Source organism: Zea mays, chromosome 6 (genome assembly GCF_902167145.1).
Source record: "Zea mays cultivar B73 chromosome 6, Zm-B73-REFERENCE-NAM-5.0, whole genome shotgun sequence".
NCBI classification, from domain to species: Eukaryota; Viridiplantae; Streptophyta; class Magnoliopsida; order Poales; family Poaceae; genus Zea; species Zea mays.
In genome coordinates this window covers 66,801,919-66,818,294 of record NC_050101.1, presented here as the reverse complement: position 1 = coordinate 66,818,294, position 16,376 = coordinate 66,801,919, and positions in this window count along the sequence as shown.

The window sequence follows — 16,376 nt, the reverse complement described above, 5'->3', positions numbered from 1 at the left end:
TAGGTAGGCCATCATTGACTGTCCTCCCTCTCTATATCTATCTGACCATCTTCCTCAAAATAAAGCTCCCCTTTTTAATTTAGTGCAATCCGTTTATTAATCTAGCTTGACACATCAAAAGGCTCTTGTTGCAAGCTGAAGCTGCTGCTTTGCTAGCTAGCTAGCTAGCTAGCTATTGACACAAAGTAACGATCACTTGTACGTACAGCAGCTAAACCTAGCTACCGGCCGGCCCTTCCCATTCAGTCCGGTCGATCGATGAGCTTAATTCCAATCGCGCGCAGAGATAAGATGATGATGAATAATCAATCAGTTGTGGTGAAAATTTACTTACTGTTCATTATTTAGTATATGTGTGTGTGCAGTAATCAAGAAAATGAGATTTTTTTTTCTCCCTTCGCTGTCCAATAATCACGTCATACTTTGACATATGACATATATATGTCAGGGGGGACAAACAGACCACGTACTACGTTTTATTGTTGAACGGCTATAGCTCAGGTTCCGTCTCATGTTTGGCTATTTTTGTCAAGTCGGTCTACAGTAGTGACTACTCATTGCATGGTTCCTTTCAGTATTTCAAATACATACATGCATGTTTGTAGACTTGGCTGCACTGCTGCTAGCTAGCTACTCACTGCCGGAAACCGGCTCTTTACTATTTACCGAGAATAATTTATCGAACACTCGATAAAATATTATTTACATACTAACTATTATTGATGTACAGTTCGCTAAGACTTTTTTTGCTAAGAGTACTCGACAAAACAGCTGTGTCCGATATTAACAAGGAAGGATAACAACTATTTATCTCTGACCGTATATCTATATCTATATAGTGGGTAGTAGTAGGTAAAAGAGGAGACAAGAGGGAGAGATACCGCATGCATGCGGATTACGTACACAAGGCTATTATATTAATTAATTAGCTGTATCTTGTTATATTTCAGACATGAATTCAGTCCACTATCACAGCATCCGGATGGAGCAATTAATCTATCTCTGACAGTAGCTAGTAGGGCCAACATCATCTCGTTAGTGGTGCAGTTGGAGATATCAGATGCTAGCTACGTACACCAGGTGAATGCATGCATGCATGCCCTTTGTTGCATCAAGATAATAATAATAAAAAAGGTACGTGTAGCTTAGTTTAACACACTGCACGTTTGTGAGGAAGGAAGCAGCCAAGTTAGTACGTTAGAGAGACGATCGAAGTTTCCAAGTCACCTGATGAAAAGATGCATGAGACCTGCTAGCTGCCACCGAATCTCACACTAGTATAGATACAGAGAAACTCTATAATAACGATCTTAGAGCTATTTGCACTGTTATTTTTTAGTATTGACAGTGATAGAGGTCAGTGGAAATTGATATTTTCACTTGCCGTTGTTTTGGAATCAGGAACAACATGCATATAGAATTCTCTTGCATTGGCAAAGCATTCATGAAGGCATGCATGTGCCACCCTCTCTTCAATCCTGTCCACAAGCAAGCATGTACAGTATATGTGTATGGTGACATCAACAGATTTACCTAACCGGCGAAAAAAGTATTGTGTGTGCAAGGCAAGAAAAGGACTCGCTCATTCTACATACAGTATGTGATGGCTGCGGCCGCGTGCTGCATTATGCATGGTCAGCTTGACTACAATGTGTCAAAACTGCGACCGCTTCTACGTGGAATTGATATGTTTGGATCCCTGGTGACTTGATGAATGAAACTAAGCAGATTTTGAAATGTTCGAGATGAGAAGAAAAAGGGCAGCATTGAGCACCATTTGTGGCACTGGATATGTCTGGACGGTCCGGCTATAGACGCGGACGATCCGCGATAGGATTAGATCAGGCGATTAGACTCTTATCTCATCGCGTGTTTATTCCCCTAATCTCGCGGAAGCTGCTGGAGGACGTCTAGAAACGAGTATAGACCTCCCCTTATATATTTGAAGGGGTACGACCAATTGAAGAACGAACAATCGAATCAACAATCAAATTATCTTCTCTTCTTTACCTTTTTCCCTAGGAGTAGACAGTAACATAGTTTCCTCTCTCTAATCTTCACCTCTCTCCGGCTCTATGTCGTTTAGAGACGTCTTGGGTGGCCTGCTGATTCCAAGATAAACCCTAGATCTCCTCCCCGACGGGGTCCCTCCCGGTCAGTGGTGTAGCAAGGATTTTTATGAGGTATGCCATAAAAAAATTCATAAATTATTTAGTATGATCTATAATGATTTGGTATACAATTCAAAACATAAAGATAACAACAACTTATGAAACTATAGATTTAACATTTAAGTCTATAAGCACAAACATTAAAATACAAATATAATATAAAATACTGTAAATATCAAACAGAAAATACACTAAACATCACTAATCAAAATTACAAAGAAAAAATAGGGTATACTAAAAATTTACCTTCTCCGATTGAGGCTCTACAGGCTAGAGAGGGCCAACGCTCAGCAGACGGTTGCGCTGCAGCCGACATGACTACGCGTGCGGTCTTCTGTGTCAGGTCAGGGCATCAAGAGGTGGAACGACTGGAGCCAAGAGCCAGACGACGTGACCTTGCCCCTGTTTGGTTCAGCTTCTGGGCGGCTTCTGGCCGCCAGAAGCAGAAGCTGGAGCCAAACAGGTAGATTCTCGCGCGGCTTCTCCGCGACACGCTTAGGTACGAAGCCGCCCGGCCACGGAACGCTAGAAGCGCCCGTCAGTTGGCTTCGGTTCGAAGCCCCGCGCCCACTTCGCTAGGGTTCTACCCCACATGCAACGCTCTTCCACCGCCACGAACCCATCGCGCCGCCGCTGCGCCCGCAACGCGCCGCCGCCGGTCCGTCTCCTCCCCGCATCGTCGTAGGTACGGGCGACCTCCTCCACGAACTCCTTGTCAATACCGGCGCCGGTGTGTGTTCTCCTCGTACGCCGCGTCTCATTCTTGTCTTGCCTAGGGTTCGCGCACCGAGGACACCGCCTCATCCCCGTCGCGAAGGAACCTCTCCCCCCCGTGTTCGTCGTCGCAGGTACGGGCTCTCTCCTCCATCCGGACCCTCTCATTCACCACCATCGCCGCGGTCGTTCCTTGACCCTTTACTGTCGCTAGGGTTGCCGCACCCGCACCGGCGCCGCTGCTCCGTCGTGAAGGTTCCTCTGCTCCCCCCCGTCGCGTCATCATCTACGCAGGTACGGTGTTGCTCGACTCGATCCCGACCCTCGGCGCCCCCTCCTGTCGTGTTGCTAGGGTTCGTCCTGCCCTGTTTATTCAGTACACGGCCACCTGATCTGCAGTTAATTCAGTACATCAAAAAGGGTATGGATCGAAGTAGTAACTAATTGTTTCTCCAATGTTGCCTGCAGATTTCCTTATCAACTCGAGGTCTTCGTCTTCGGTTCCAATTTCCAGTGCAACTAAGGTATTGTCATACTCAATTTGTTGCGCAGTTTACTGTCAACATGGGCTGAACCAATTACTGTTTAAGGTTTACTAGGGATACCATTGCTCTGTTGCATCAATACTATTTGTTCAGGGATTAGTTCTTAGTTTGTTTTTCACAACCTGTATGGTCAGGGTTCAGTTCATACTTTGTTCATACTTTTGTTTGTTACTACCTGTATGTTTGTTGCTTCAACCAACATTTGTCCCTTGTCGGCAATTCATGTCAATACATGGAAGTTAGTAGATTGTCCCCTTGTCTAGTACACTAACCACCTAAATCCACATCAGATGGATTCAGCAGACTCCATAGCCGACAAGGCAATTGGAAGGATGCAAGAGATTGCGGACAAGATTTTTTCCGTAGCTCGGGAAACAATCCGTCCAGGACGTGGGTTGACCTCCTTTGATGCTACCAAACTTCGTGTAGCATTGGAGGACATTGCTTGCATGATGGAGCAAGATTCTCTGGTGTTCCAAGAGTATTTGGACAAGGTCAACAACGTAACCCACCAGCCTGACAGCAACTACGAACCCTCAGACTTGTCCTCACCACCCCCTGGTGAAGACAACCTTAGTCCAGACTGGGACTTTGCCGAGCACTTCGAAAGGTTTTGGGGTATTGAATATAACTCCGATCAGATGCCTTCCTTTAGTGACAATGAGGTTTAAGTTACAACTTGGTTAAGCTTGTAGTAAGGTCTTAGGGAAACAGGGATATGATCAGGCTTTTGCTTAATGGGCTGCTGTAAATGTCTTCCCTGTCCTTTTGTGTCCAGTAGCAGTTTAATTAAGGTTGTCTTTGTGTAATTAAGCAAATCCGAATGTTACTACTTATGGTACTACCTGATGTTATTATGGTCAGTTCAGTGTTCTTTTTGTTTTCTTCTTAATCCGAGAGCACTACGTATTTTCAAAACTCTACACTTGTTTTGCACTAGATGGACAAGTCTGGCAAAGTGATTGCAAAGTGGGATAGTAGAGCAACAAAAGTTTACACAAAAATTTGTGTAGAAGAGGTCAATGCTCGGAATAGGCCACAACAGTTTCTAAATGCAGAAGGGTATGCTAACCTGATAAGGAAGTTTAAGGAACGCACTGGTCGCACTTACACCAGGGATCAAATGAAGAATAGGTGGGACTCCTTAAAGAGAATGTTCACCCAGTGGAAAACTCTTAATGAAAGGGCTACAGGTCTTGGTCGAGACCCTCATACTGGTTCAATCAGTGCTCCAGATGAGTGGTGGGCTAAGCAAAATGAAGTAAGTAGACTTCATTTTTTTTAGATTAACAATAGTAATGGCCATCTGAAAGTAGGAAATACCATGTTGCTGCAGGCAATGCCAGGGTGTATTATGTTCAAAACATCCCCCTTGAGAATGAGGACGAGCTTAAGGTTATGTTTGGACCCATTGTCTGCACAAATGAAACAACCCTTGTTCCGGGCGTCGAGGATGCAAATTCATCATCCGATGATCATGTCGAAGCCAATTTAGGTGGGGGTGAAAACAACACACCTGACCCTTGCTCAAATGCGACTGGGAAGCGTAAGGTGCGGCATGATTCTCCTAAACCTAAGAAGAAAAAAGATACAAGGGAAGAATACATGAAACACCTAGTGGAGGCTTTTGAGTCGCGTTCCATGACCACTAACAAGTCCATCACCTCTGCTGAGACCGACCCTGTTCGTGTTGAGGTTGCTGCTCAGTTGCAACAAGTGATCGAAGATGGTTCACCTGAAGGCAGCGATTTACATTTCTTTGCCACTCATTTGTTGATGGAGAAAAAGTATAGAGATGTTTTTGCAACACTGAAGACCAAAGAAGGAAGGAACGCTTGGCTGCGCCGTGCTTTCGAGATGAATGTTAAGTCCAATTAGATGGTGGTCGTCCGACAACAGAGCCTGCTTGGTCCAAACTATGTTGCTGTTCATTTTATAGTCTAAACTGTCGTCACTACTATGAGTCTTGTCATGGTACATGTCGTCAGTATTTCTTTTCCACATCGCATAATTTTCGAATTATTCGAGTTGAACATGTATTTGAGTAATCAGAGTTGTATGTTCGTGAACAATGTCAATCTGTGAACTTTGTTTGAGGTTTGATACATGAATATGTGTCTTATATATTGTGCTTATTCAAGAAATGTGGCTGTTGTTTGTGTGCATGCAGATGTGTGATCCTGATGCACACACATATGATGCTGACAGGGATGACAGGGATGGTCAATTGCTTGTTGCCCTATATGCTGTAGACATTTGGGGGAGGTCATCCACTGGGGTATCTAGAAGAACAATGGTTGAATCAGGTATTCAATGGGTTGAGCGAACTTTGGAGAATAGTAACGACTGCTTTGATATGTTTCGCATGCGGCGTACTGTTTTTAGACGATTGCATGATACGTTGGTGGAAAGTTACGGTCTGCTTCCAAGCCGAGGTGTCAGTACAACAGAAGCTCTAGGAATTTTCTTGTGGGCATGTGGGGGTCCACAATCATTTAGGCAGATAAGGAATAAGTTTGGTCACTCCTTGGAAACTACTAGTCGCAAGTATAGTGAAGTCCTGAATGCACTATATAAGATGTCATCTGACATAATCAAGCCCAAAGACCCAAATTTCATAGAGATTCATCCTCGTTTGCGAGAGGGGAGATTTTGGCCCCACTTCAAGGATTGCATAGGAGCAATTGATGGTAGTCACTTTCCAGCCTCTGTCCCGGCCTCGGAGCAAGCCAAATATATTGGTCGGCACGGTTACGCATCGCAGAATGTAATGGCCGTTTGTGACTTCGATATGAGGTTCACATTTGTTGTCACAGGTTGGCTAGGTTCCGTACATGACACTAGAGTATTACAAGATACTTTGATAACTTATGCGGACAGGTTCCCCCATCCACCGGAAGGTATATAAGTATGTTGTACTTTTGTATCATACGGTATTAATTTATGTCTTAAGTATTTAACTTTTTATTTTCTGTTTGTGCAGGTAAATACTATCTTGTCGATTCAGGTTATCCAAATAGAAAAGGGTACCTTGCACCTTATAAGGGTCAGAAGTACCACATTTTAGAATGGCAAAATGCGAGGCAACCTATTGGGAGCAAAGAAGTATTCAACTATGCACACTCTTCGCTACGCAATGTTATAGAGCGATCTTTTGGGGTGCTTAAAATGAAGTGGAGAATTTTGTTAAGTCTCCCTTCTTTTTCGCTTAAGAAACAATCGAAGATAATTATTGCATGTATGACATTGCATAACTTGATTAGAGACAGTGCTCTACACGATAGAGACTTTGATGAACTAGGACCTAATAGCCTTGGTCATGATGTACCTGTAGGTGAGAGTAGTAGTAGCACATCTGATGAGTTAGACATGAGTGCTTTTCGAGATGGAATTGCTAATGCATTAGTGTCGTAGTTAAATATGTGAATGTAACGGTACTTATGATGTAATCAACTCCACTAATTATTATGTAATGACCTTTTGTTGGTTCAGGGTTTAAGTGTATCGTTTGTTCAAACAGAATCTGCAATCTGAGAATCTGTGTATCCAAACACCTAGATTCTAACGAACAGCTTTTCTGCACAGCTGGCGAACCAAACACCTAAATTCTAACCACCAGCTTTTCCCAACAGCCAGCTTTTCCCCACAGCCAGCTTTTCAGAAAAGCTATTCAGAAAAAAGCCGAACCAAACACGCCTTGCTGCCTGCTTTTTTTGTATAGCTGCTGCTGCAAGCCTACAAGACTGAGTCAATCTCCACCTAGCACCTACACGTTTTTTTGTTGTTGGCTCCATTGCATTAGTGGTCGGGTGGGCCGGCCCACATGGTATGCCATGGCCCACCCGGACCACCCAGCAGCTACGCCACTGCTCCCGGGAGCGAGATCCAGGTGTTGTTCGACGAACTCTGCTGCCTCTGCGCATGTGCGGACCGTCCGACCATCAGGCGCGAACCATCCGGCTCGTCATGGAGAAAACCTAGCCTCTACGCTAGGTCCCGGACCGTCCGGCCCTCGGCCACGCTTCCACAGAGAGTGCCGCCGCTAGTACTCATTGCAGTGATTGGCGCCAACACACTTTTTGGTGACTCCGCTAGGGACATCACGTGAGGACCTATCAGATCGGCCCTTAATGGCCGGTTCAAAAGATAGCTCTGACGTCTCCTCCAGCAACACCATCGAGCCGACTTGGGAAACCCTGCCCGCTAAAGAACAACTGGAGGTTGAAGAGCACCAGGAGCAGCTCATCAAGTAAGAAAAAGCAAAGTTCCTAGCCAACTTCAAAGTGGATAGGAACAATAAGGTTGTTCGACAAAGAGCGACTAATCTGGCTTCGCTCCGACCTGCTGCGGCTACCCCAAGGTAAGCGAAACAAACGAAATCCAATCTCTTAGAGCTTACAATGATGAGCAGCGAGACCAAATGCAACCGATTATAGGGGGTATGCAAAATGATTATAAGAGGCTAGTGCGTGCATTTGATAAATCTACTATCGCAAACTTCCCTCGGACGAGGTTGAATCAGGGGAAAATACATGTGATTCATTGACTGTAGATTGTCATGACAAGTCACAACCCCTTTACGGGATGCCGATGGACACATACCCTGGACAACCACAACCTCCTATGCAAATCGGTGGTAAATCCGTTGATCTACGCATGGCCGGACCATCCGCGCGTGAGCGCGGACCATCCGGGCCAGCGGTGGCCGGTCCAGTTTTTAGAATCGAATTACCGAGATCCGCACCTGAGTCGCCACGTACTGTGCAAGCCCTAAATGACCCATTCAGACCATCCGCGTATAAAGTAGACAGTCCAAATACATTACCGGACGGTCCGGCCATATGTCTGGACAGTCCGCGCACGTAGCCGGAAGGTCCGCATATCTAACCAGACAGTCCGACACAGAGTACATAGAACCCTATGAGGATGTTTATTATCCACATGCACGTCCATCCCAGCTAAACCTCCTGTCACATCCTATAGCGCGCTAGCACCGTAATATAATATCACAAACACGTGGGAGTGAGTACTTTCTGGTCCCTCCTAGAATGCCAGAATGGAATGACCAGTCATATGATCCGCATAGGGCAAGCATTAATGCACCACAAAACCCAAACCAGTGGGTAGGAAAACAACATACTAATATCCAAACAATCACACCTATGTTGGACATGGTGGACTACCACCGGCCGCTATTGATGTAGTAAGGGAGGAGATAGCTAGGACGTTCTGAGATAAGTTCAGAGTTAGCATGATCTCTGGGGGCAGTCATATCGAAAACACTATGACAGCCGATTTGATTACCACCCATACTCCCAGGGAACAAGGATACCTGAAGTTGCAAAATTTTCGGGTGAGCAAGGTAAAAGCACACACGAGCACATAGGCCAGTTCGTAGAACAGTTAGGAGAATTGGCTGATACAGAGGCATTCCGCGTCCGTTTATTTTCATTGTCTCTAACTGGGACTACATTTGCTTGGTACGCAACGCTGCCACCTAACTCTATTTATTCGTGAGAGAATTTAGAACAGAAATTCCATGATCACTTTTTCTCTGTCGATTATGAGTTAGACCTGGTAAATCTAGTAGCTCTGCGACAAGGGAAGTATGAATCGATTAATGACTACATTAGGTGATTCCGGGACACAAGAAACCGATGTTTCCAGATTCACCTTAAAGAAAAACAGCTAGTTGGATTAGCATTTGATGTAATGTCTTATAGTTAAGAGAGAGATTAGAAGGCATTCAATTTTTACGCTAGCTCAATTACACCAGAAAGCTTTGGCTTGCGAAAGCCGATGCAGAGACACAACTAAAACAGTTCGTCACAACATCCATACAGTAGATTATAACCTGAGTAGCTCGTATGACGAACCGCAAGAGGTGTACGTCGCTGAGATGGTTTGGCCGAAATAGGCTAAATACTCAGTTTGTTCCTCTTTGCAGCCGATTCAAAAGAAACGACAAGAAGAGAATAAATTTACATTTAATGTTAGCAAGTGTGGTAAAATATTCGATAAATTACTCAAAAACGACAACATTAAAATAAATCATATTATTCCATCTGCCGACAAACTTAAATGTCGTGCTTATTGTAAGTGGAATAATTCTTTTTCTCATGCCACTAATGATTGTAATGTGTTTTGACGACAGATCCAATCGGCCATTAACGAGGAACGGTTGAAATTTTAGGAAATGCAGGTGTACACAGAGCCCTTCCCAATAAATATGATCAACTTTGACAATAAAAAGTCCTAGTTCGGCCTAGCATGGCCGTAAGGGCAAGGGCAAGGAGGTCATCATCGAAAATACACGAGAGGCTGGTGAAAACGTAAAAGTTTCCTGCAGGAAAGTGATGACGAAAAAGATCCCAAATGGAGGGAAAACACTAAAGATCACCATCACAACCTCCAACGCTGGGAGCAGGCGTGGGCCCCTGTTTTGCGCACCGCAGACGGTCTAGCGTGCAGACACGGATGGTCCAGGACATCGCCAGACAGTCCGAGCGGGTCAGGCGGACATTCTGGCAGCGCCTAGGAACAACGACAACCACGTACCTTCAAACCCCGACGACCAGAAATAGGTACGTGGAAGATGAATACTTTTGAAATATCCTATCGGTTGGTCAAAATCGGCCTGATGTTTGATCAATTATTATCCACTAGTAGAAAAGAGCTCTAAGGTGGCGGCACACAGAAATTTATACTGTCGGTTTCAGTTACAGCACGCGAGTGAAAAAAACAGGCGGGCCCGCCTTAACGAACCGGCAGTGTAAATATATATACACTGGCGGTTCACTTAACAGAACCGTCAGTGTAAACGATGCATTTACACTGGCGGCTATATTAAGTAAACCGCTAGTGGAAATATCATATACACTGGCGGCTGTATAAAGTGCACCGTCAGTGTAAAGGATATATATACACTGGCGGCTGTATAAAGTACGCCGCCAGTGGAAATATCATATACACTGGCGGCTGTATAAAGTGCACCGTCAGTGTAAAGGATGTATATACACAGGCGGCTGTATAAAGTACACCGCCAGTGGAAATATCATATACACTGGCGGCTGTATAAAGTGCACCGTCAGTGTAAAGGATATATATACACTGGCGGCTGTATAAAGTACGCCGCCAGTGGAAATACCATATACATTGGCGGTTGTATAAAGTACACCGTCAGTATAAAGGATGTATATACACTGGCATTCACTTATTGAAACCGTTAATACATTGCATGAATAATCGGTACCAGAGAGGATTCCGTACCCCAATACATTGCGTGATTACTTAGTGATCGGTACCCCAATACATTGCATCAATACCAGAGAGGTGATCAATACATCTAAGATAAACAATATATCACTAACTACTTCATTACATATAACTACTTCATTACATACACTACATCATTGATATTCCAGCAACGATCCAATCTCTCAATAATGTCATTTCTAGACTTGCATTTACAACGTAATTAGCATGGCCATGCGAACTACTCCCTGATCCTCCTATGTGGTCTCGGTCCAACAAATAGTTATGCAAAGCAAAACAAGCAATTATAATCTTCACTTGCATGCTTCTTTCATAAAATGGGAGTCCTCGTAGCACATGCCACCTTGATTTGAGTAGTCCAAAAGCCTGTTCAACTACATTACGTAGACTCGAGTGGTGGAAATTAAACTTTTCCTGCACACTCTCTACTCCTGTTTGATTAAAATCTTCTAAGTGATGTCTCTGATTCCGATATGGTGGCAAGTAACCTTCGCGAATTGAGTAACCCGCATCCACTAGATAATACCTCGCTGTACAAACAAATAAACCCAGAAAAAGATATACTACATCGTAATGCATGTATGCAATGGCGCCAACAAAACATGCATGCCACCATACCTGCTGGTGGGTGTGGATAGTTCGCTTCTCCCATACAATTCCTGAGCACTGCCATGTCATGGCAAGAACCAGGCAACCCAACACCTACAAAAGTGAACAGCATATCCATGTCCACTATAGCTAATACATTGTAGCTAGGCCACCCTTTTCTATTTATGTGTTCAAGCCTCGACTCATGACATACATGAGCTGGAATGTGTGTGCCATCTAAGGCTCCTATGCACCCATCAAAGAAAGGGGCATAAGGTCTAAGCTTGTTATGCACTTTAGAAAATGTTGGATCCTTTGGACATATAGTGGTTTGTGCAAAACTATACAGTGCATCTGCCACCATAGCCATTTTTCTATGGATGGTATCCAAAGACCTTTCAAATCTGTCTCTAATTTGTCGTGTTGCTTGTTGTGTCCCACATGCCCATAAGAACATCCCTAATGCTTCACATGACTCCACCTCTTGTGTTGACCTTAACCCATGATACCTCACTAAAGTATCATGCAATTCTCTAAAAAATCTGGAGTCATATGAAAATTGTCGTGACACCTCCTGAAGTCCCTCATATTAAGTTCCACCCATTGCCGTCCTATCACGTGCGACAATGGAGTATGAAGATTGATCATAGGATCAAGAGTATATGAACTAGAAGCGAAAGCAGCTAGAACCGCCGCTGCACCAGCTTGTTGGAATATGTTGGAGCTATCATCACTTGCCGTGTCGCTATGGCTGGAGTCTTCTGCACTACTCATCCCGGAGTTGCCTACATTTAACAGAAATGCAATACTCACCAATTTGATTATAGACCATTCAAAACAAAAATACAATACTTAACATACAATGTTATAAAACTAAAGTGCACAAGCACATAAGTTAAATTGAACTACAATATGTCCGCAAACATCAAATAATACCAGAGTGATTACAACACACACATTCAAAACTAGACGGGAAAACTTAACAGTGTATCAAAGCATTATTACAACACCACACATACAAGCTACTTGTTATTAATATGATTCCATTGAAACCTAATCCAATGGAGGCATCCCTCTTTGCTTGTCAGTTGAAGAAAAAACTTCCTATTTATATCGTTTTTGCAAAGAATATTTGCCATGCAGTACAAATCAGAGTCTTCTTCAAGTCCATCTTCCTTTAAGAGTCGCACAACCTCGACAACTTCTTCGTTTCCATGATTAAGAGTCTTCTTCAACTCCAGCTGGTTTCTGATGCTAATGCAATCAGAAATATTAGCAATGTGATCTTCCAAACTCATCCTTTTCACCTTAGGGGGGCTATCCACTGTGGCTTCTCTGATCCTTTTGGACGAGCAACCCACACCGTCATCAGGAGTACCGTGGCTGCCATAGCTTCGCAAGGGTTCACGGACACCTCCAGCACTAATCAAATTGCCCCTGTCGTGTGTGGTTCGACCAAACAAAGTGTAAAGCTCATCAAGAAAGGGTGGTGGTTTTCCTCGACTGCCATGAGGACTAGGATCCTGTGTTTGTGAAAGTCGCCTAGAGGGGGGGTGAATAGGGCGAATCTGAAATTTAACAACTTAAGCACAACTACAAGCCGGGTTAGCGTTAGAAATATGAACGAGTCCGAGAGAGGGTGTAAAAACAAATCGCAAGCGAATAAGAAGTGAGACACAAGGATTTGTTTTACCGAGGTTCGGTTCTCGCAAACCTACTCCCCGTTGAGGTGGTCACAAAGACCGGGTCTCTTTCAACCCTTTCCCTCTCTCAAACGGTCACTTAGACCGAGTGAGCTTCTCTTCTCAATCAAACGGAACACGAAGTTCCCGCAAGGACCACCACACAATTGGTGTGTCTTGACTTGGTTACAATTGAGTTTGATCACAAGAATGAAGGAAGAAAAGAAGCAATCCAAGCGCAAGAGCTCAAATGAACACAACAAATCACTCTCTCTAATCACTAAAGCTTTGTGTGGAGTTGGGAGAGGATTTGATCTCTTTGGTGTGTCTTGTATTGAATACTAGCTCTTGTAAGGTGTAGAAGAGTGGAAAACTTGGATGCCATTGAATGTGGGGTGGTTGGGGTATTTATAGCCCAAACCACCAAAAATGGTCGTTGGAAGTGTGTTGTCGCATGGTGCACCGGACAGTCCGGTGCTCCACCGGACACTGTCCGGTGCGCCAGCCACGTCAGCAGACCATTGGGGTTCGACCGTTGGAGCTCTGACTTATGGGGCCTCTGGGCTGTCCGGTGGTGCACCGGACAAGTCCTGTAGACTGTCCGGTGCGCCAACTGCGCGTCTTCTGACCTCTGCGCGTGCAGACGTTGCATTTAATGTGTTGCAGTCGACCGTTGCGTGCGAAGTAGCCGTTGCTCCGCTGGCACACCAGACAGTCCGGTGTGCACCGGACACTGTCCGGTGACTCACCGGACAGTCTGGTGAATTATAGCGGAGCGCCCACTGAATTTCCCGAAGGTGAAGAGTTCAGCCTCGAGTGCCCTGGTGCACCAGACAGTGTCCGGTGGCACACCGGACAGTCCGGTACGCCAGACCAGAGTGCCTTTCGGGTTATCCTTTGCTCTCTTGTTGGAACCCTTTTCTTGGTCTTTTTATTGGCTTATTGTGAACCTTTGGCACCTGTAGAACTTATAGACTAGAGCAAACTAGTTAGTCCAATTATTTGTGTTGGGCAATTCAACCACCAAAATCAATTAGGAAATAGGTGTAAGCCTAATTCCCTTTAAATCTCCCCCTTTTTGGTGATTGATGCCAACACAAACCAAAGCAAATATTGAAGTGCATAATTGAACTAGTTTGCATAATTGTACGTGCAAAGGTTACTTAGAATTGAGCCAATATAAATTCATAAGATATGCATGGATTGTTTCTTTAATTTTTGACATTTTGGACCACGCTTGCACCACTTATTTTGTTTTTGCAAATTTTTTGTAAATTCTTTTCAAAGTTCTTTTGCAAATAGTCAAAGGTAAATGAATAAGATTTTGAGAAGCATTTTCAAGATTTTAAATTTTCTCCCCCTGTTTCAAATGCTTTTCCTTTGATTTAAACAAAACTCCCCCTCAATAAATTCCTCCTCTTAGTGTTCAAGAGGGTTTTAAGATACTAAATTTTGAAGGTGCTACTTTCTTCCCCTTTTGAACACAATAAGATACCAATTTGAAAAACTCTTTTAAAATAAGGGTGGTGGTGCGGTCCTTTTGCTTTGGGCTAATACTTTCTCCCCCTTTGGCATGAATCGCCAAAAACGGATACTTTGAGTGAAATATAAGCCCTTTTTAAACTACTTTCTCACCCTTTGGCAAACAATAATATGAGTGAATATTATACCAAAGTTGGAGAGTTGCTCGGAGCGACGGTGAAGGATGAGTTATGGAGTGGAGTGGAAGCCTTTGTCTTCGCCGAAGACTCCAATTCCCTTTCAATACACCTATGACTTGGTTTGAAATCCACTTGAAAACACATTAGTCATAGCATATATAAAAGAGACATGATCAAAGGTATACCTGTGAGCTAAGTGTGCAAGACATCAAAAGAAATTCTTAGAATCAAGAATATTTAGCTCATGCCTAAGTTTGTTAAAAGTTTGTTCATCAAGTGGCTTGGTAAAGATATCGGCTAATTGATCTTTAGTGTTAATATATGCAATCTCGATATCTCCCTTTTGTTGGTGATCCCTTAAGAAATGATACCGAATGGCTATGTGTTTAGTGCGGCTATGCTCAACGGGATTATCCGCCATGCAGATTGCACTCTCATTATCACATAGAAGAGGAACTTTGGTTAATTTGTAACCATAGTCCCTAAGGGTTTGCCTCATCCAAAGTAGTTGCGCACAACAATGACCTGCGGCAATGTACTCGGCTTCGGCGGTAGAAAGAGCTACGGAATTTTTCTTCTTTGAAGCCCAAGACACCAAGGATCTTCCCAAGAACTGGCAAGTCCCCGATGTGCTCTTTCTATTAATTTTACACCCTGCCCAATCGACATCCGAATAACCAATTAAATCAAATGTGGATCCCCGAGGATACCAAAGCCCAAACTTAGGAGTAGGAACTAAATATCTCAAGATTCGTTTTACGGCCATAAGGTGAGCTTCCTTAGGGTCGGCTTGGAATCTTGCACACATGCATACGGAAAGCATAATATCCGGTCGAGATGCACATAAATAGAGTAAAGAGCCAATCATCGACCGGTATACCTTTTGATCGACGGATTTACCTCCCATGTCGAGGTCGAGATGCCCATTGGTTCCCATGGGTGTCTTGATGGGCTTGGCATCCTTCATTCTAAACTTGTTTAGAATGTCTTGAATATACTTCGTTTGGCTAATGAAGGTGCCCTCTTGGAGTTGCTTCACTTGAAATCCCAAGAAGTACTTCAACACCCCCATCATAGACATCTCGAATTTTTGTGTCATGATCCTACTAAATTCCTCACAAGTAGATTCGTTAGTAGACCCAAATATAATATCATCAACATAAATTTGGCATACAAACAAATCATTGTTAAGAGTTTTAGTAAATAAAGTAGGATCGGCTTTTCCGAATTTGAAGCCATTAGTGATAAGGAAATCTCTTAGGCATTCATACCATGCTCTTGGGGCTTGCTTTAGCCCATAAAGCGCCTTAGAGAGTTTGTAAACATGGTTAGGATACTCACTATCTTCAAAGCCGGAAGGTTGCTCAACATAGACCTCTTCCTTGATTGGTCCATTGAGAAAGGCACTTTTCACGTCCATTTGATAAAGCTTAAAGCCATGGTAAGTAGCATAGGCAAGTAATATACGAATTGATTCAAGCCTAGCTACAGGTGCATAGGTTTCACCAAAATCCAAACCTTCGACTTATGAATATCCCTTGGCCACAAGTCGGGCTTTGTTCCCTGTCACCACACCAGGCTCATCTTGCTTGTTGCGGAAGACCCACTTGGTTCCTACAACATTTTGATTAGGACGGGGAACTAAATGCCATACCTCATTTCTAGTGAAGTTGTTGAGCTCCTCTTGCATCGCCACCACCCAATCCGAATCTTGTAGTGCTTCCTCTACCCTGTGTGGCT